General features: G+C 45.1%; 1 long non-coding RNA gene across 1 annotated transcript in view; it reads left to right on the forward strand.

The window, feature by feature from the left end:
• The window catches only part of LOC144683295 (uncharacterized), a 52,355-nt gene extending 39,099 nt beyond the window's left edge, over positions 1-13,256 (forward strand). The window contains exon 3 of the long non-coding RNA XR_013577226.1: positions 13,140-13,256. This is a non-coding gene — a long non-coding RNA (uncharacterized LOC144683295). The remainder of the gene's footprint in view (positions 1-13,139) is intronic.
• The last annotated feature ends 8,873 nt before the right edge of the window (positions 13,257-22,129 follow it).

The raw sequence follows: 22,129 nt of genomic DNA on the forward strand, positions 1-22,129 counted from the left end.
TTGGGGCTGGGAGCAGGGGGTGTGGTGGCAATGGGAACAGAGGTCCCCTCCCCAAGCTAGCACACCTCAACTAGACTTTCTAGCCTTGCTACTATGGCAGGTGCCTACCAATTGCAGTCTAATTACAAAACTTCCTCCTGACCCTGGAAAGTGAAATCTCCAAACATAAAATGCAGAGTATAAAATAAATAATTTTTTTGAAATTGGGAAGGACTGTGTCAGAGTTTTGTGGATAAATATAGGTGGAGTAAAACTAAACTGATAGTGAAAAGAGACACATATGATAAAGTTATAGCTAAGAACATTAAAGATAATCACCTTGAATACAGAAATATAATACAGTTGTAAAAAAGGAAATTAGAAGGGTTAAAAGGAAGTATGAAAAAGACCAGCAGTAAATTTAATTGCAAATTGTCATGGTTTTGATAAACATAAAAAGTAAAAGAAATAGAGATTAAAGAAAGGATAGAAATGTTCAGGTTAAAGGGGGAAGTCACTTGTAGAAGAATTTATACATACAGCATCACACACACATATATATAATGCTGTATGTATCGGAGATGAATCAGAGATGAGGAGGAATTCATTTTCTCAAAGGGTTGTGAATCTGTGGAATTCACTACCTCAGAGTGCAGTGGGTGCGGGGACGCTGAATAAATTTAAGGAGGAAATAGACAGATTTTTAATTCGTAACGGGTTAAAAGGGGGAGAGGGTGGGAAATTGGAGGTGAGGCCGAAATGAGATCAGCCATGATCGTATTGAATGGCGGGGCAGGCTCGAGGGGCTGAATTGCCTACCCTTCCTCCTAGTTCTTATGTTCTTCTGTATATGCATATATATATAGAGAAAAGGAATTGGTTAGAAAGAGGTGAGTACGTGACTGGGATCTGATGGCCAACACCTTAGGCTGTTGAAGCAAGTCAGACAGGAGCTAATGTAGGCCCTGGCATGCATTTTTCAATCCTCACTTAATATGCAGATTTTGCCATGGGACTGCAAAATAACTGATTTAGCTTCAGTGCTCAAGAAGGGAGAAAAAGATAAATACGGTAACTGTGAACCAGTTAGGCTAAAATAAGCTAGGTGTTAACTTTCTTCTTGGTAACAGCTCAAAAACCAAGGTCCTTTACTTACTGCCCATTCACATCATTTCACCAGTCCCATTTTGCTCGAGGCCTTCACCAGTAGGAAATTAAAAGATTTAAATTAAAGTCCAGTGATATGAATAGAACTACAATACAAATTTTAATGGAAACAGCAGAACCATTTGGTGGTACAGGTGTGAAATGGCATTTGGGAGCAGTTTTGATGAAGTATTCAGCTGCAAGTACTTAAATCATTAGAATCTGTTTGCAATTCAACTGGCCACATTTGTACCTTAGAACTTGTTGGTTTTTTAGTTTCCTTCACTTCAAAATGTTCAAGAAGCTCAGGAAAGGGCTGCTCAGTACTCGAGATAACAGTTACCTTGAACACCTCACTCTGATTAGAGGGAGAAGAGCAGGAGGTATGACATCAGCTGTGGCATCATAAGAACATAAGAGCAAGAAATAGGAGCAGGAGTAGGCCATTCGGCCCCTCAAGCCTGCCCCGCCATTCAATAAGATCATGGTTGATCTGCCTCAGACCTCAACCCCCTTTCGTGCCAGCTCCTCATAGCCCTCAACTCCCCAATATTTCAAAAATCTACACACCTCCTCTTTAAATAGGTTCAGTGATCTAGCCTCCACAACTCTCTGGGGTAGAGAATTCCAAACATTTACTACCCTCTGAGGGAAGAAATTCCTTCACGTCTCAGTTTTAAATGAGTGTCACCTTATTCTGTAACTATGTCCCCTAGTTCGAGATTCCCCCACTAGTGGAAACATCTTCTCAACATTTAAGCAGTCAAGCCCCCTCAGAATCTTATACGTTCCAATAAGATCACCCCTCATTCTTCTAAACTCTAATGAATAAAGACCTAACCTGTTTAACTGTTCTTGATAAGTCAACCCCTTCATACCAGGAATCAGCCTAGTGAATCTCTTTTGAACTGCCTCCAATGCCAGTATATCCTTTCTTAAATACAGGAACCAAAACTGTACACAGCACTCCAGAAGTGGCCTCACCAACACCCTGTACAATTGTAACAAGACTTCCTATTTTTAAACTCCAACCCTCGAGCAATATAGGCCAAAATTTCATTTGCCTTCTTAATTACTTGCTGCACCTGCATGCTAACCTTTTGTGTTTCATGCTCAAGAACACCCAAATCCCTCTGTGCTGCACTTTTTTTGGACCCTCTCTCCATTTAAATAATTGTCTGCCTTTTGATTCTTCCTACCAAAGTGCATGACCTCACACTTTCCTACATTAAACTCCATCTGCCAACTTTCTGCCCACTCACTCAACCTTTCTATATCCCCTTGCAGATTCCTTATGTCCTCATCACAACATGCCCTCTCACCTACTTTTGTACCATCAGCTAATTTGGATACATTGCACTTTGCCCCCTCCTCCAAGTCATCAATATAGATAGTAAATAATTGGGGCCCTAGGACTGATGCTTGTGGCACTCCACTGGTTACATCTTTCCAACCTGAAAAAGACACATTAATCCCGACTCTGTCTTCTGTGTGTTAACCAATCCTCAATCCATGCTAATACATTACCCCAATACCGTGAGCTCCTATCTTATACAATAACCTTTTATGTGGCACCTTATCGAATGCCTTCTGGAAATCCAAATACACTACATCTACTGATTCCCCTTTATCAACCCTGCTTGTTATATTCTCAAAGGACTAACAAATTTGTCAAACATGATTTCCCTTTCACAAAACCATGTTGACTCGGTTTGATTGCGTTAAGCTTTTCTAAATGTTCTGTTATTTCTTCCTTAATAATGGACTCTAGCATTTTCCCAATGACAGATGTTAGGCTGACTGACCTAAAGTTTCCTGCTTTTTGTCACCCTCCCTTCTTGAACAGGGGTGCCACATTTGTGGTTTTCCAGTCCGCTGGGACCCTACTAGAATCCAGTGAGTTATAGAATATTTCAACCAATGCCTTCACTGTCTTTACAGCCACTTCCTTTAAAACCCTTGGATGCAGGCCATCAGGTCCTGGCGACTTGTCTGCCTTTAGTCCCATTAGTTTCTCAAATACTTTGTCCCTCGTGATAGAGACTGTTACAAGATCTTTCCTCCCATTAGCTCCTTGTTTATCTGATACTTTGGAATGTTTATAGTGTCTCCATCTTGAAGACCGATATTGGTTTAAATATAAATATAAATATATTGTGCAAAATATTGGTTTAAATTATCTGCCATTTCCCTGTTCCCCATTATCAATTTTCCAGTCACATCCTCCAAGGGTCCCACGCTAACTTTAGCTACTCTCTTTATTTTTATATACCCATAGAAGATCTTGCTGTTTGTTTTTATATTTCTTACCAATTTACTTTATAATCAATTTTCTCCCTCTTTATCAGCTTTTCAGTCATCTGCTGCTGGTTCCTAAAAAAATTCCCAATCCTCTGGCCGTTTTGTATGCCTTAGTTTTTGATTGGATATTCTCCTTTACCACCTTTGTTAACTATGGGTGGTTTATCTTTCTCATCGAGTCCTTTTTTTTGATCAGGATAAGTTTTTGCTGAGTGTTATGAAATATCTGCTTAAATGTTTGCCACTGCTCATCCAGTGACCTTCCCCTTAGTCTATTTTCCCAGCCCACTTTAGTCAACTCTTTCTTCATACCTCTGTAATTGCCCTTATTTAAGTTGAAGACACTGGTTTGAGACCAGAGTTGCTCGCCCTCAAACTGTATTTGAAATTCCACCAATGTTGTGATTGTTACCCCTGAGAGAATCCTTAACTACAAGATCTCTTATTAATCCTACCTCATTACACAGTACTGGATCTAAAATAGCCTATTCCTGGGTAGGTTCTGCAACATATTGCTCTAAGAAACAATCCCTAATGCACTCTACAAATTTGTCTTCCATGTTACCTCTGCTAACCTGTCCAGTCAATATGCAGATTATAATCACCCATGACAACTGTAGCGCCCTCCTGACATGTCTCCATTATTTCCCGATTTATACTTTGTCCTACAGTGAGACAACTCTTCGGGGGCCTGTAGATGACTCCTCCCCGTGACTTCTTCCCTTGCTATTCCTTATTTCCACCCAAACTGATTCCACATCATGATCTATTGCAACTGTATCACTACTCACCACAGCACTGATACCTTCCTTTATTAACAAAGCTACCCCACCTCCTTTTCCCTTTTGCCTATTTTTCTGGAACATCGAATACCTTAGAATATTGAGTTTGCAGTCTTGGTCACCCTGTAACCACGTCTCAATAGCTATCAAGTCATACTCATTTATTACAATTTGTGCCGTCAACTCATCTATCTTGTTACAAATGCTGTGTGCATTCAGATAAAGAGCCATAAGCTTTGACTTTTTACCATAATTACTCATTCTGGTTCTAATTTCTGCTGCACTCTTCTGCTTATATTTTCTGCCTCTTCCTGTCACATTTTGATTATCATTTGCCTCTTCACTACCCTGCACCTCTGCTCTCTTGTTTCTTTTTGATTTCTTAAACTTCCCTTCAATTGAGCTCTCCCCGCCCCACTAATTAATTTAAAGTTCTATCTACAACCCTAGTTATACAATTCACCAGGACACTGGTCCCAGCATGGTTTGAATGAAGCCCGTCCCAACGGAACAGCTCTCTCCTTTCCCAACACTGGTGCCAGTGCCCCATGAATCGGAACCCATTTCTCCCACACCAATCTTTGAGCCAAGCATTTACCTCTCTAATCTTATTTACCCAATTTGCACATGGCTCAGGTAGTAATCCAGAGATTATTACCTTTGTGGTTCTGCTTTTTAATTTAGCCCCGAGCTACTCATAGTCCCTCAGCAGAACTTCTTACCTAGCCCTACCTAGTTAGGTTGGGAAAGCTCAGTGAATTGCAGTTAGAGCGCTAAAGAGACCAAAAAGGGAAAAGGGCTGCCCAAAGACATTTTTCCATTGGCCACAGAATCTTTAATTAGTGAGTTACCTACTTCCACTTTTCTGAGGAGCAGTGCATCAGGATTCTGCATTTTTCCAGAGAGGCTGTCAAAGACACACACAGCAAGACCTTCAATCTACTCTTGTAGCTGGCCATGCAGTGAAAGTAACTTTGGCTCTCATATTTTTCATCTTGGGCTCATTCCAAGATTTCTTTTAGATGGAATCAGTCAAATTGGTCAGCCTACAATCCATGCCTGCACCCTCTTTGTCAAGGTCAACCAATTGTAATATTCCTCATGGCCACCAGCAGCCAGCAGGAAAGTGCTGTATGTTCTGTTAACATTTCAGATTTCCCCAATTTCAGGCTGTGATTGACTGCACCCACAGAGTTATCAGGGCCAGCAGCTTCAAGAACACAAAAAGCTTCCATTCCCTTAATGTTCACCTAGTGAGTGATCATACAGGTCTGTGCCCACTTCCCTGGTGACTAAATCAGTCCGCCTTGCCCCCACACTTTCACCCAGCTCAGAAGGCCAGAGCTGGTCATTTGGGTACACTTAAACTTTACACCTGTCTCATGATACCTCAAATGATAGCTCAATGGACATCACCACTCACTCTCTCACACACACCCTCACATCTCCATCTGGCCTCATCTCCTCTAGAGATTGCTTTCTCAACCCTCACCATCTTGAGGCCACTTGCACTGATCAACATGTGGCCCCACACATACTCTGGGACACCCCCCTTCCCCAGCACAGCCCTGGTCCTGCAGTCATTGAAAAGCCATACCCACCTTAGGGCTGGTCTGGTAGGTAGATACCTGCCCATGAGAACCTAAAAGTGATATGGCGCTGTTTGTGAAGCCTGGTGCTGTTGACTGTGAGTGCTGCCTGAAGCAACATAGGCAAACAGACCTTGAAGTCCTGAGCAAAGTGCAGCTCGCCAGGTGCAGGTCGCTTATGTACAGTTGTGAAACACGCTCACATGATCCAGCGTGGGGGGATGATTCCGGCGAGCTGGGCTTATAATGATATGAGGATGTATTACAATGAAGTTCCCAACATCCAATGGCAGGAAATGTGGCCCGCCATTGACGGGCAGCGCAGACAATTGCAAACTGGCTTCACAACATCATGAAACCAATTTTTGGCCTAATGGGCATGAAAAACTCCCCCCTTCATCTTTAGGTTGTATCACTTTTTCTATTCATGCAGAAGAGGCTCGTACAAGTCACCAAAATTTGACCTTGACCTTCTCACCATGGTAGTCTGAACAATCAGCTTTTAACATTTGGTCACTGATAATGAGGAAACCAAATGTAGGTTTAAAGAGGCAGAAGAAAAAAGATTAAAAACATTTTGAGGCTTCAGCATAAGCCAAAGAAATTATGTAAATAAAAATTAGAAAGATAGTATTATGAAATTTAACCTAAAATTAACATATAAAGAGAGGCTGAGAAAATGACAGACAATTTTGTTTTTTAAAATCTCAAATGCATGCTTTTGTAGTATCAAAACATTACAGCAACCAAGTTGCTTTTGACAATTAACATTATTGTAGTATCCAGGGATTATTCAGCACTATTGTATAAGGATTGGAATTGATTTTAACAAAAGCTGAGTACAGATAGAATTGCTGAAAAATAAAGGGCGGAATTTTCCATTATTGAAACTAAATGCTGTGCTGTGGTGGGTGGATTCCGTGGTGTGTTTCCCGCTGGTCAGTGTGGCAGGAATTTGCACCCGATGTCATGCTCCGAAGCGAATTAATTATACATAGGCGAGCATAGGAACATAGGACATAGGAATATAGAAACAGGAGAAGGCCATTCAGCCTGTCGAGCCTGCTCCGCCATTCATGGCTGATCGAACACGTCAATGCCTTTTACCCACACTATCCCCATAACCCTTTACATTATTGTTAATCAGAAATCTATCAATCTCTACCTGAAACATACTCAATGACTGAGCTTCCATGGCCCTCTGGGGTAGAGAATTCCAAAGATTCACAACCCTCTGAGTAAAGAAATTTCTCCTCATTTCGGTCCTAAATGGCTTTGCCCTTATTTTGAAATTGTATCTGTTGGTTCTAGACTCCCCAACCAGGGGAAACATCTTACCTGCATCTACCCTGTCTATTCCTTTAGTAGGTTTCAATTAGATCACCTCTCATTCTTCAAAACTCTAGAGAATACAGGCCCAATTTCCCCAATCTCTCTTCATAAGACAGTCCCGCCATCCCCGGAACAAGTCTGGTGAACCTTCTTTGCACTCCCTCTATCTCTCCATATCTCTCCGAATTACATGTCGGGTCAGGAACTGATTCTTCCACCCCGTCATCACCTAATGGGGTCGAAGGTCTTGGCACCATATTTAAAAGACACCTGAACACACACATTTCACTCTAGCCCAGCTGTCCTCAGGAGATATATAGAGATGACAGCACAGGAGAAGAAGGCTGCCCCCAGGTTTAGCCATGACTCCTTCAAGGCTTTGATACAAGGAGTTGCCAGCATCGGGATATCCTGTACCCCAGGGATGGCTTCAGGAAGCCATCCAGCCTTACCTCGCCAACCAGGGAGGCAGTCACAGCGGAGGTCAGCTTGTCTGGCACCTGCCCCAGAAACACAATACAGTACAGGAACAGGATGAATGATCTCATCCTCTCCATCCTCTCCATCATCCTGAAGTCAACCTTCAGCTCACTCCAATCTCACACTCTCATAATGGTATTATGCACTCAAAGGGTTACACTGCTCAGAGATCTCGCACAATATTAGCGGGGGACACATGTCAGCACTGATTCTCTCACAGACATTTGAATATCACCAGCATCTCATCTATCATGCTGCACAAACTCCAGCCTCAGCCCTTACTGGGGAGGGTTCAGCACACAAAGCAGGCATGTATGTATCCCAACCTCTGCTCCATCCTTTCTCATCACATTCCTTCCTTTTGTCTTCATGCATGCCGAGCTTACCCACAACAGGAGGGAAAGATCCCAGACTGGAGGAGGAATGCCAATATCCAGGAGCTCACTCACTTCGAGAAGAATGCCACCGAACTGGCTGGGGAGGACAGGGATCACTCCTGTGGGGAAAGCAAGATTGGCTTCTCCCAGCAACCTAGTACAGATGCCCTCCATGAGTTGTTCACATCCTGACACGCTCAGTGAGTGACATGCAATCTTGTGTTCAGCCTGCTCATGAACTAAATCTATTTTCTCTTTCTTACAGGCACCAGCAGGTCCAGGGTGAGGAATAGGTCCAACGTAAGCCCCAGCCCCCAGCCCACCTCAGAGCAGAATGCTGAGGAACCATCCGAGGAAGATCTGTCACTGCGTTCACCTGCACCCTCCACCAGCGCAGAGACACACACCCCAGTAGATGTAGAGTATGCTCGGTGTCACTTTCTGGAGAACACCTCACTGACATGACACATGGCAGTTGGAGGCAGTGAAAGCCCAGATCTCTGGAATGCGGAGGACTGCTGGCGATCAGGCACCTGCTGAGTCCCAGTCAGATGATGAGCCTCTGTGAGTAGCTGCCAAGACAATGCTGGAGCTGCAACAACAGTTGGGGGAACATCAGGGAGAGTTGTGAGAGGCAGTCAATAGACTAGATTGAAGATGGAGGAGTCTGTCCACATTTTGTCTGATGTTATGGCTCTGACATGCCAGTGCCTCGAGGCCACGATGGGAAGGGTGGCATCTTCCTTGAAACTTTGGGCCAGCAGGTTCTGCCGGATTTTCCCTTGGACCTACACTCCATCGCTTTCAGCATTGGTGGGATCCATCAGTGGCTAGGTGAGAAGGTAGTGGAGCATCTCAACCTCCTTCCAGGCGCACCTTCTCCTCAAGGAGTCAGGAAGGGGCCATCGGCACCCACAGAGAGGATGAGTGTTAGCCAGACATCCCAGGGGCCTCCGCACAGGACACTCCAAGAGCGTCCAGCTGCTCCAAATCCCCTCTGCCTGTGACCCCATTACCTCCAGCCGGTCAGGCCAAGGAGGGTGCATCTGCACTTGAGCAGGAGATCCTTATCAGACTGGGATCCTCCAGGCATCGGGCCTCCAGAGGATGGCCGCCAAGGTCATCTCAGACAACAGGGTGTAGCAGTCAGCAGACTGCCTCCACCTCTGCTGCAGATGTCGGGGCTGCACCCAGGTGCAGCTGTAGGCTTAGAAAAATTAAGAAATATTGATATCACTTTGGGTCATGGGTGTTCAATCACTACATATATCTTGCACATTTGTAAATATATTTGCTGTTCATGAGCATGGTCTCATCATTTGAAAGCACCCTGCATATGCATGTTTATGCCCTCTTACTGAGGGTGAGCTATGCTCCCACTCAATGATCACCTCCCTTTCTGTGCCTCACAGTCATGTGATGTCTACCTGACTCATGATAGTTACTGGACCCTTGTGTTATGTCAGGGAGATGTCTCAAACTCTTTATTGGAAGTGTGAATTAAATGCGTTAGTAACCTTTATTCCTTGCAAGACTACATGAAGTTAGGCCTACTCAATAGCCTTGGAGGGTTAGCTGCATTTGTACCTCTTCAATTGGTCGTGCCAAAGCACAAGACCTGCAGCCATGTTGCTCTCCCTAACCATGCGGGCATCTCATTGTCCGATAAAGTTTCTCATAAAGGTGGCAACGACTGCATCAATTCCTTTGACACAGTGTTTGCGTTGTTGTGCCCACTTTCACTTCCCAGAGCACATGGATACAGAGTTCACTGCTGATCTTTCCAGACATTAGGGCCTGGTGAATCATGAGGGTTAAAGGTGCAAGTCCAAATGCTGAACTTGCTCTTGATGTTACTGGTTGTAAAGGACTTGCACTGGCATGGCATTAAGGGACAGGAGGAACGTGGCCATCTCCCATTGCCTGCACCTTACTCCTCCTCGAATCTTGTGGCTATCAATGTGGCACGGGCACGTCTTCCACATCGTGCTTCTTCAATAGCATCGTCACTCATTTCCCTCTTCAGGTCCTTGCCCTTCCTGCTGTTCATCATCCGAGAAGATCTCAGACTCCTCCATCTCTCCCTCCGACAATGGATTCCCTCTTTAAAGTGCCAGGTTGTGAAGCGTGTAACAGACCATGACTATGCAGGCACCCTCTCTGGAGAGCACTGCAGGGCCCCACCTGAGCGGTCCAAATACTGGAAACGCATTATCAAAATGTCAATGGCCTGCTTGATGATGGATCATGTCAAACTATGCGCTGCATTGCATCTCTCCTCCAAGGCACTCTGAGGATGATGCATGGGTGTCATGAGCGGGTACCCCTTATCCCTAGCAGCAAGCCCTGTATTTTTTTTATACTCGTTCATGGGATGTGGGCGTCGCTGACTAGGTGTTCACTGAAACCCTTTGAATATGTGAGGCACCTGGGAATGATGCAGGATGTATGAGTCATGTAAACTCCCAGGGTATCTGGCACAAATATACATGATGTGCTTCTGATGATCGCACACCAGCTGAATGTTCAGGGAGTGGAACCCTTTCCCATTAGTGAACATCAGGGGCTGCTGCCACATGTGGACAATCGTTTGCACCCTGTACTCTAGGGAGGCCTGAGATAGCCGCCATGAAATCTAGCAGTCTGGCTAGTTACATCGGCTGTGAACTTTACATAATGATGAGCCTTACTGTAGAGGATATCTGTCACCTCCTTGATACATTTATGTGTGGAGGACTATGAGAGGCTGCACAGGTCCCCTGTGGATCCCTGGAAAGAACCACGGCAAAAGAAATTAAGCACAGCGGTGAACTTGGGCACTGGCAGGGGATATCCTCCTGCAAAATGTGCCAGATATGATCCACCACATGTCTGGACAAGTGCAGACATGCATGGCATTGTCTGTCGCTCATCTCCAGATAGCCTTAGTTGTCGAGTGGCCTCCATGGGATTGGTCTAACTTCCTCATCTTCTGAGTGCTGAGTGGGCTCCCCTGCACCATGGACCTCAGGCGGGGGCCTCCTCTCGAAGCTGCGCTAAGTGGCGCCGGGCCCTTCTCCCTGTGGCTATGGGCTGCATTGAGCCCAGTCTTCATTGTTCTTTCCTTCTTCTCCCTGTGGACTGATAGATGGAACAGATTAATGAATACCAGGGAAAAATAGTAAAGCTCTGACTAGCAAACAGAAAGCCACTATCATGACCTAGAGTTACATTTGTGCTACCAGCCTTGTAGCTGAGGCGCAAACTCATAAATCGAGGTGACCAAGATGCTAATCTTGCTACTTGGCATCTCAAACTCACAGAGGTAGGAAGAGGTTTGGATGCATTCATGAAATGTGCCACCTTACATAACTCACTCCTACAGTCTCTGATCTGACATACTGATTAAGGTTAAATTGCACCTGAGCAATGACTGGATGACCTTTGGCCCATAATCCCTGCCAATTGGAGAAAGCACATGAAAGGCTTTCACTGATGATCTGGCAGATATGCTGCAGCCATGCCTCCTTAAAGGCTGTCTGCATTCTCCATTGTCACATTCCTGTTTGTTAATGCTGAAATGAAGCAATTGGATTGGTAATGCAATGACTCCTGCAGTCTCTTGTTAAAGCACACCGAAAGGCACTGGTTCCAATGGCACCTTGCCAAGGAAGTCTTTCTCTTTTCTCTCAGCTCTGACTCTATTTCAATTTTGTGCCGCTAAGAAGTTTGAGGGTGCCCCCTGAAAAGGCCCCTTGTCCAGCCATGCACTCCTCCCACACCGCCCCAGACCCCGCCTGTGCAGATTTGTTTCCAGTTTTCAAACTGCACCATTACCTCGTGCATTCAAGATGGTGGTGCTCCATTTTTATTTTGAGGCCAGCTTCAACCCTCCCCTGTCGGTGTTTGGGTCCCTCCAATTTTCCTGGAACCTCACGACGTGCAGACAGATCTTCCGGTTATTCTCCAGCCTCCCCCAGTAACCCTAGATCCCATTGTCTTTGTAGTAGACATTCGAGCCCTCCACCCTTAACCAATCACTGTTGACGTGCCCATGCCCAATGTGAACCTCACCCCTCCCCATCCAGAAGCTGTGTGCACCGGCATATTCAGAGGAGATCACCCCCCCACCAACACCACTAGGGGAGTTTTGAGTATCCCCCCACCTTAATTGTATTTTCCCCATTTACAGGCTGCAGATGCCTCCCTTAATTATTACCATCCCATCTGCAGCACAGTACTGAGCCAGACAAACCCATTGCCAATGACTGTGAACATACCCAATTATCCCAATTACACACACAAGCCTTGCCTTTCCCTGTAGTGGAAGTATGACATTCGTGTCATACATAGCCTGCAAAGCCCCAGGGCTGCCTTTAATCTTTTACCCTGACTGTGAGGTCTACACAGCCCCAAGACTGCCTTTAATCTCATTCTGAGTTAGAGGTCCTGGGAGCCCCAGGACTACCTTTAATCTCTTACTCCGACCTGTCGGCCCCAGACCAGGGACTATAACCATTTTTCAATGACCTCCCCCATTCCCTCATGAATAATCACAACACAGTTTTCCTTCCACCACCCCCCCACCTCCATGAGTCTCTATGTAACTTATTCATCTTGTGCCACACTAACATACCCCTCCTTTCCATTCCTGCATCTGCATACATCCCCTCCCATTCAAACAGTTCAATTCCCATCCATCCCCTTGTGTGTCTGCATTCCAGTTTTCCGTGTTGGGCTCCAGCTTCCCCACCCCCCGGTCTCCCCTCTGCCTGCTATTATTCTCCCTCCCCACCCTCCCCTCTTCCAACTCCTTCATACCCCATTCCCGCCTGTGTGTCTGGTAATTCATCCCCTTCCCCCTTCCAACCTTCCTCATACCTCATCGGCCTCTTGTGTGTCTGTCATCCTTCCTCCAACCCTCAGTTGCAAAACTGGTCTCTGTTTGAAGGCACTGCCTGAGAGCTGCTGCACAGTGGTGTTCTCCCAGAGTATGGAGGCACCCACCATGAGCAGACCAACCCTGCACCCCCAGCTGTGTGGCATTCGACTGCCATCGCTAAGAAGGCAGAGCAGCGCTATTGCAGGTAGGCTTTGATTGTTCCACTCACCTCAAAGTCATGAGCGAAGTGAGGGCCAACTGATGCATGCACTCATTTTCAAACGTGTTTCAGATCAGTTTGAATTCCCGCTGGCGTGACACAAGATTGGAAGACGGAATGTAATCCCGGCAAGTAGCATATTTAATGAACGTCCATGAGATGGTAATGAATGCAGGTGGCTTTTTTGACACTGGTCATCAGGATACCCGACCTGCCATCAACCCGCCATGAAACAGGTGAGAAGAAAATTGCAAACTGTTTTCCTGCCGGCGGGAATCCAATTTTTGGCCTGTCCCTAAATATTCCACTCCTGCCTGCCACAAAACCCGCCGCAGGCAGGAAGGAAAAACTCCGCCCAAGGTTTCAGTTTCAGCTCCCCTAAAATTTCAGGAGGAAAACAAAATTAAATGTTAAATTGTTGCCTTATCATTTGCCTTACCAGTTTCTGCGTAGAAGTTACTGAGATGAAAAGTACTCACTAAGCTGAGCAAAAAATTGCCTTAATGCAGGATGCACTCTTACTATTTGGAAGGTGGCATTTAGATAGCCTACTCAGGGAGTGTAGCATGCAGTCCCATTGAGCTGTATGGAGACAATGATCAGTACCATGTTTAGAGAATGACAATGTCTCATACAGAAGTGTATGTGCCTCTTCCCCCATTTTGTGTCAGTGTGCACTATCAGAAGATGTCTCTAATATATTTAATACAGCAAACTGTTCCTAAGTTTCTTTTTTCAATGTTACAGTGCCCTCTTGTGCCAGTGATTTCTGCTTCTACTACTCACAGAAGAGGGACTGTCCTTAACATCCTCAAATGTTGCAATAAGCCTTTATAAATCACTGGTTAGGCCTCAGCCGGAATATTGTCTCCAATTCGTGTACCACACTAATGAAGTGAAGGTCTTGGAGAGGGTCCAGAAGAGATTTACTAAAACGGTACCACCGATGAGGAATTCAGTGGTGTCGAGAGACTAGAGAAGCAGCTCGGATCATTATCTTCAGGGCAGGGAGGGTCTGAGGAGTTTTAGCGGAGGTGATTGCAATTATGTAAGGCTTTCATGGAGGGGATAAGGAAAAACTGTTTCCAAGGGTAGATTTAAGATAATTGATAAAAGAACCCAGCTGGGAATTGAACAGAATTTGTTTTATGTGAGTTGTTATGATCTTGAATGTATTATCTGAAAGCATGATGAAAGCTGACTTGATAGTAATTTTTTAAAGAGAGTTGGATATATACTTGAACAGGGAAAAAAAATTGCAGGACTATGGAGAAAGAGCAAGGGAACGGGTACAACTGGGTAGATCTATCAAATTATTTATTTATTTAGCGTGTGCATAATAACAGAGCCAGGCATTAGCCTTATCAATGGCTATATGGAGTTCTTTAAGCCTGCCTTCAAATTTAGTCAGCAGTAACTCCTTGACAATGTGAGTCATTGTTTGGACTGTACCATGATTTAAAACAGCCCAATGTCACCATAGGAGATCAAAGTCATGTGGACAGGCAGTGGGGTCTGTGATGAGAGAGTGGTGGGTGTTTTCTCCTGCTAACTCTCCTGCCATAGGTCCTCAGCTGTTACTCCTCGGTGTGATGGGTTTAACAATATGGAGTTGTGTGAGGGAAGGTCTTCTGCTGGTGAGCTGCAGAGGTCATTGAATAAGGGCAGGCTTTGGTTGCAGAAGACCTTTTCCAGCAGCTTGCCTGTTGCAATTTCCCACCTGATGTGGGGCATTGGGAGGGGGCAAATATTGTTCAGTACGGGGAGCCTGGGAGGTGAGTTGGTCGGAGAATACTTGTGATGATGCACATTGTTGAGCTCAATTATAAAATGATAAGTTTGATGTGGACCGAGCGGTACCATACTGGGGCACAGTATTCTGCAGATGAGTATGTGATGTGTTATGAGGCTATGCCCCTTTATTTTTGAAAATACGATTTTTCAACTTTCAACTGACTGGAAATTTTGCAATTTGAACTGAGACAAAGAAAACTGCTTAAAAATGCAAAGCCATGTTCCAAGGTGCAGGTGGGAAACCAGTAAATCGCCCTCAGGGGAGTGTGAAAAGAGATGCATTTCCTATAATCCAGACACCCATTGAAATTTGTAAATCTCTAAGGAAGAGACATTAAAAATGCAAAGTACTGGATATTGAAACAATGGCTGCCACAGACAGGCCCCCAAAACCTCTTGGAAATACACAATGGGTGAAGAATTTCAAGGCACCAGTGAGAGATTGTGACACAGGCAATGCCTAGAAAGTCTTCAGCAGAGGAAACAAGCTGAGGGCTATCTCTCTCTCTCTCTCTCTCTCTTTTGGGATAAGAGTGTCCCCAGTTTGGGGAGCCAACTCTATAGAAACCTACTAGTGAACCGAGATATCATAATAATTGCAACATCTTCTACATCTGGCCACATTCAAGAAACCAGCTAACCCAAATCAGCCACAATATTTAAAATCTACCCCTCAAGGATAATCTAAGGACATGTAACTGTATATTCTTTTACCTTTTTTATTGTACTCTAATCCCCTCTGAATTATGTTGTAGCACCCTCATTTGCATGATCAAAAGAACTGCCAGTTGAAACAGGAAGTCAAAGTCTGCCTAAAGGAAGCCCCTTTCAGAATGGTGACGATGTGAATGGGGTGATAAGTGCAACCACCCAATGTAGAAGCCATTTCTGGCCTACTAATGCCAACTTCGACTAGTTAAAATCAGCCCACATATGTAGTGTTGGAGGGCAGGGTTGATTGAGCAGGATTGCATTACTTTATTATAAAGTCTGGTGATACATGAAGATGAATCTAGCCCAGGAAACATGTTGTCACTTTTAGAAAACTATCTTCATGTCTTTTGGATGAATACCAACAGCAACATTTGTGTAGAATTATTCACATGGACAAATGTCTTATATCATTTTACAAAGAGGACAGATGAGCAATGAGCAGGAAGTGAAGGAATTTGGTGGGGTTGGAGGAGACTGAGGAAAAGGCAGAAGGCATATGATATAGGTAGATATGAAGCATTTGAAGTTGGAAAGAATGTAACCTTGGTGAGATGATTTTGCATGATAATTCTAGGAATAGCAACGTGCTTCTGCTACTCACTGCAATCTGTTTAAGACCATGCATGACTGAATAATCTGATTGAATGTTTTCTAGAGGAGCTGGAATTTTCTTACTTCTGTTGTGCTTTGGAACAGAGTCATGTGATTCTAAGTTTGAAAAGTGCTTCTTTCCCCCTTCCCTCAAGCATTTTAGAATCATAGAACCTTACAGCACAGAAAGAGGCTATTTGGCCCTTTGGGCCAGCTCTTTGACAAATTACCATCAATCTACCAGCCAATATCGCTGCTATCGGTATGCTTCAAGGTAATGGAATACTTAATCCTACAATGGGCCAAGCCAGAAGTGGAGAACATTCTGAGCGCGGACCAAGCAGGCTTTCGACAAGGAAGAAGCACATGTGATTGGTCCTTGCATTAACCACTTTCATTGAAAATGGCTTTCAAAAGAATCTCAAAAGAGGGGCAATTTTCCTTGACCTCACTGCAGTGTACAATACAGCCTGGCACATTGGTCTATTCATCAAAATACCAAGAGTGCTCCCTCCCTGCGTTACTTTTGCCATTGAACTGCTACTCTGGGACAGACAGTTCAGGGTGCATATGAGTGACAAGACTAGCACCCAGAGGCCTACATTTGACTCCAGGCCCACAACATTGTGGTTGACTCTTTAATGCCATCTGAACAAGGGCAATTAGGGATGGGCAATAAATGCTGGCCTAGCCAATGACGCCCACATCCAATGAATGTATAAAAAAAATGCCAGTGCTAAGAGGGAACTGATCACCCTGGATGGTCAGAGACTGAAGCACAATCCCCACCCTCTTTATCTAGGCATCATCCTTGACAAAATCCTACCAACAAACAGCACCTCAGCAAGACTGCAGAAAAAATTAAAACCCGCGCCAACCTCCAGAGTAAACTGGCTGGTACCTCATGGGAATCACAGACCAATACCCTTAGGACCTCTGCATCTATTATAACCAGGTGAGAAGAGGTGAACTGGCTCCCCTCTATTCAACTTCCTCGGCTGGTCACAAAAATGGTTTGTTTCTTTTTACAAGGACATGCCTTTCCTAAATCAAAATGTATTTAACTATTTAAGCTGTGAGCAATAAGGAGCCAATCAAATAAGGCTTTCTTGAGTCAAAGAAAGTGCAAATTTATTAACCACGAAATGAAAGAAAAATAATAAAAACACGATGTCAAGCATTTGGCCGTTATCTCAGTGATTAGGGCCAATAAACACAGACATGCACAAACACACAGACACAAAGGTATCAGAAATAAAGGGGAAACACACACACTTGGCCCATAGCCTTGAATGTTATGACATGCCAAGTGCTTTTTAAAGGATGAGAGGCAACCCTCCTCCACCACCCTCCCAGGCAGTGCATTCCAGACCGTCACCACCATCTGGGTAAAAAAGTTTTTCCTCACATCCCCCCTAAACCTCCTGCTCCTCACCTTGAACTCATGTCCCCTCGTGACTGACCCTTCAACCAAGGGGGACAGCTGCTCCCTATCCACCCTGTCCATGCCCCTCATAATCTTGTACACCTCAATCAGGTCACCCCTCAGTCTTCTCCGCTCCAACGAAAACAACCCAAGTCTATCCAACCTCTCTTCATAACTTAAATGTTTCATCCCAGGCAACATCCTGATGAATCTCCTCTGCATCGCCTCCAGTGCAATCACATCCTCCCTATAATGTGGCGACCAGAACTGCACAAAGTACTCCAGCTGTGGCCTCACCAAGGTTCTATACAACTCCAACATGACCTCCCTACTTTTGTAATCTATGCCTCAATTGATAAAGGCAAGTGTTCCATGTGCCTTTTTCACCACCCCACTAATATGCCCCTCCGCCTTCAGAGACCTATGGACATAACACGCCAGGGTCCCTTTGTTCCTCAGAACTTCCTAGTGTCATGCCGTTCATTGAATACTTCCTTGTCAAATTACTCCTTCCAAAGTGTATCACCTCACACTTTTCAGGGTTAAATTCCATCTGCCACTTATCTGCCCATTTGACCATCCCATCTATATCTTTCTGTAGCCCAAGACACTCAACTTCACTGTTAACCACCCGGCCAATCTTTGTGTCATTCACAAACTTAATAATCCTACCTCCCACATAGTCATCTATGTCGTTTATATAAATGACAAATAAAAGGAGACCCAGCACAGATACCTATGGTACGCCACTGGACACTGGCTTCCAGTCACTAAAGCATCCTTCTGTCACCACCCTCTGTCTCCTACAACTAAGCCAATTTTGAATCCACCTTATCAAATTACCCTGTATCCCATGTGCATTTGCCTTCTTTCTAAGTCCTTAAAGAGTCTGCTGTTAACGACTTCAAAAATAGCCCCATTATTTGTTCAACATTATACTTCTGTGGAATCTCAGGGACCAAATGTTTTCCTCCTTGCTCCACAAAAATTATGCAGGCTGTTGCTGCCCAGGCTAACCCTCTTAGTGAAGCTTCCCTCTCCAGCACCTAGCAATGGTGTCAGCTGAAATTCGTTCTGGTCGAATACTGCATCAGGTCACTTGTTTGACACCCCAACTTGCTTCATTTAAATGAGGTCCAGGTCTCAAAATGACCCTGAGCATTTTCTCCCTACAATGGGCCAAACTAGGCCAGAGCCCTCTACCAGTTGGTCACTCAAAAGTTAAAATCTACCCTTCATAATCCACACCACCGTACAACTTTCCACAAAGATGATCTGTGAATGCTATCACAGACTGTAGTCAACAACATAAAGCTGTTGCCCAGTTAGAATATTTGATCTGAGCATGCTATACTTGAAGCCAGACTAGTTCTCTAATAGTTCATTGGCTCTTGTTTTTTCAATCTTGTTCAATAATTTACTGAGCATTATAGTTCCCCCATCCAAGTAATTTCGGAATGGTATCTCTCCATCAACTCTTTGGGTTTTCTTCTTCTCACAAGTTAAAATAGGCTTGCTTTATGGGTACCTTTCCACCTCCCTCAAGCATCTCAGCTATTCTCGTTGATTGCTCAGTTAGTTTATTTGCCTGGTCTGCAATTGTGCTGTTGCTTAATCCAGCTGCAATGGTGGTATCACCAAACTGACGGGACCTGAGAAATTTAGCCAGGATTCCACACCCTCCTCCACCGTGACAATTGCTTGAGTGAGGATTAAGCCCACCTGTTATGCTTCTTCCCTCAGAACAAAGAAGGCTGAGAGGTGACTTGATTGAGGTGTATAAAATTATGAGGGGAATAGATAGAGTGGACAGGATAAAATTGTTTCCCTTGATGGAGAATTCTAGAACCAGGGGACATAGATTCAAGATAAGTGGCAGAAAGTGTAGGGGGGACATGAGGAAGAACTTTTTTACGCAGTGGGTAGTGGGTGTCTGGAATTCGCTGCCCAAATTGGTGGTAGAGGCAGAAACTCTAAACTCTTTTAAAAAGTACCTGGATCTGCACCTTAAGTGCTGTAAGATGCAGGGCTATGGGCCGGGTGCAGGAAGATGGGATTAGAAAGGGCACCTGGGTATCCTCGGGCTGGCATGGACAAGATGGGCCAAATGGCCTCCTGTGTTGTAACTTTTCTATGGTTCTATCAAATAAACTGCAGCATTCACTATCCAGGCACATGTGCCACTTGGACAAGGCAGCACTGACTGCCACTTCACAGACAGAGATACCTTGGAAAGAACCAGGAGAGGAAAATAGAAAGGAGTAAATCCTAAGAGAAAAATTAGCAAGAGAAAAAAAATCAGCCAAGGTATTCACCAGTTCAGTCCAGTTATTTTGTTCCCATCTCTACAAACTTAATGCAGTCTTGCTGCTGATAGGTTAATGTTAGTTGATTTCTATGACTATTGACAGTTAATGATTCTTTGGAGGACTCTGCCCTTCTTTTCCTTTGGCTGCTTTCTCTCCTGATTATTTTGTTCTTGCCCTTTATTATATGGTTACATTGGGCTGGACTTTCATCCTCGAGACAGGTAGCGGGAATCAGGATAATTCCTGGCTTGGCTTGGGTGAAAGTGCCAGGAAAGGCAGGATTTTCATTGTATGTGGGTAGATGCAGGCAGCAGTCAGCCTTGCTGCCCAGGGAAAGAATTCGGAGGCAGCCACAGGAGCTGCCAGGTGCCAAGGCAAGCCATTTAAAAGGCCTGCCTCAGTGCTGTGGGACTCCGCCCAAGTCACAATGAAAAAAGTAAGGTCCGCTAGCACACATCCCTCAAAGCCGCACACTCCCCACGCCTCATCCATGCCACCTCATGCCCCCCTGCCCACCCACCCCCTATGGCCACTCATGCCCCCATGCCAAGCTATGGCACTTCCATGCCCATTCACTCAGTGTACATTGTATAGAATCAGTGAACCCTAGAGTGACAAGAAGATTTGTGGAAAAAATATTTTTAAAAAACAGTCATACATTTTTAACTTCCCATTTTCTTTAAAAAAAATCTCCTTTTTACTGCAGGCCAATAAAAGTGTCAATCATCCAGACCCTTTAAACTATCAATGGTGAAACTGCAAGCATTTGAAACCTCTTTATCTTGTGTAAATAAACATTGTACAATTGACAGAAGGGGCCGAATCTTCTGGTAGCAGCAAGGTTGTCAGTGGCCGGACAGGAAGTGCATGACACTTCTCCTCAGGGATGGGAAGGCATGGGTGAGGAGTGCATTGAGTCAAGCAGCACGGCAGGCAGGGAGTTGGTGCCCCACCATTACCGGGGGTGGGGTGGGGTGGAGGTGGGGGGGGGGGGTGCGCATCAATGGTCCAGGCGTCATACTTAAAAGGAACCTGGACAGGCATTCATTCCCTGCAATTGAGGAGCATCACTTAGGCTTTCTGAGTGGACATCTAAAACAAAATCTTCTGGTCCTTCCCCACCACCTACATAACTTCAGCTGCTAACTTCAGGGTTGATGTCTCAGAGAAGATGAGTGGCCCCAAGGTTCAGTGATGCCTCGCTGCAGGTTCTTCTCCAGTCTCCAGGCTATGTGGGAAAGGCAAGAGGTCTTGTTTCCCAGGGATGGCAGTAGGAGGTCCTCCTGTCTGACCAAGGCATCCTGGACAGAGGTCGCAGTATGGGTTAGTGCCATGGGGTCCACTCCAGAGCTGGTTGCAGTTCAGGAAGTGCATAAACGATCTGCTGCCCTCCACCAGGTAAGTGGCACCGTGTAGTCACTGCAAAGTGACATTCATGGGGCATCAAGCAGTGTAAATGTACAAGAGCAGGGGGATGTCAGACAGGAGTTTGAGTTGCAAGCCTCACTATCATATGGAACATGTGGACTGAATGTGTGGGAGTTACTTCATGCTGTGAATGTTTTACCAGTAGCAAGACAGTGTGGCTGTCAAACACTTACTGTGGAGAGCTCAGGAACTATCATAGGCATGCATGCACACTTAATCATTCTGTCTGCTGGAGAAAACTGCTCATATTAGGACAGAGCGTAATAAGACTGGGGGAGGTGTCCTAGACATAAGAAGCCTGACTCAGGTGAGGAGGAGACTGTGGAACTTGCCAATGAGTACCATGACTGACTGTGCGCTGATGGAGAAACTGGAGTTTTTCAGCCTTCCAGTGAGGATGCCTCCATCTGGGGTTGACAAAAAGACATACGGGAGTAACGCCTGAAATGTTGTTGAGGAAAGGGATTGTGCATGACCATCAACTAATTCTTTTGTTCTCTACTGAAGGTCCTCGCGGCTAGTCACAAAAAAAGAGGGGACAGTATTCCTCCAGCTCCACCTCCACCTTGAGCACCACCTCTGAAGATGAGGACTCCGGAGACCTCAGAGGATGCACCATCATGGCATTCCTCTGCACCCTCCACCAGACATTCACCTCGGTGGTCACACATTCTAGATTAGGCTTGGGGTCACAGTCTGGTGACTACAGCACTGACACATGCCTGACGGAGGATGTGACAGCCGAGGTCTCTGACTCTTGGAGGATTGCTGGAGACGAGGTTCCTGCTGAGCCATATGCA

This window comes from Cetorhinus maximus, chromosome 8, assembly GCF_964194155.1.
Source record: "Cetorhinus maximus chromosome 8, sCetMax3.hap1.1, whole genome shotgun sequence".
NCBI lineage: Eukaryota > Metazoa > Chordata > Chondrichthyes > Lamniformes > Cetorhinidae > Cetorhinus > Cetorhinus maximus.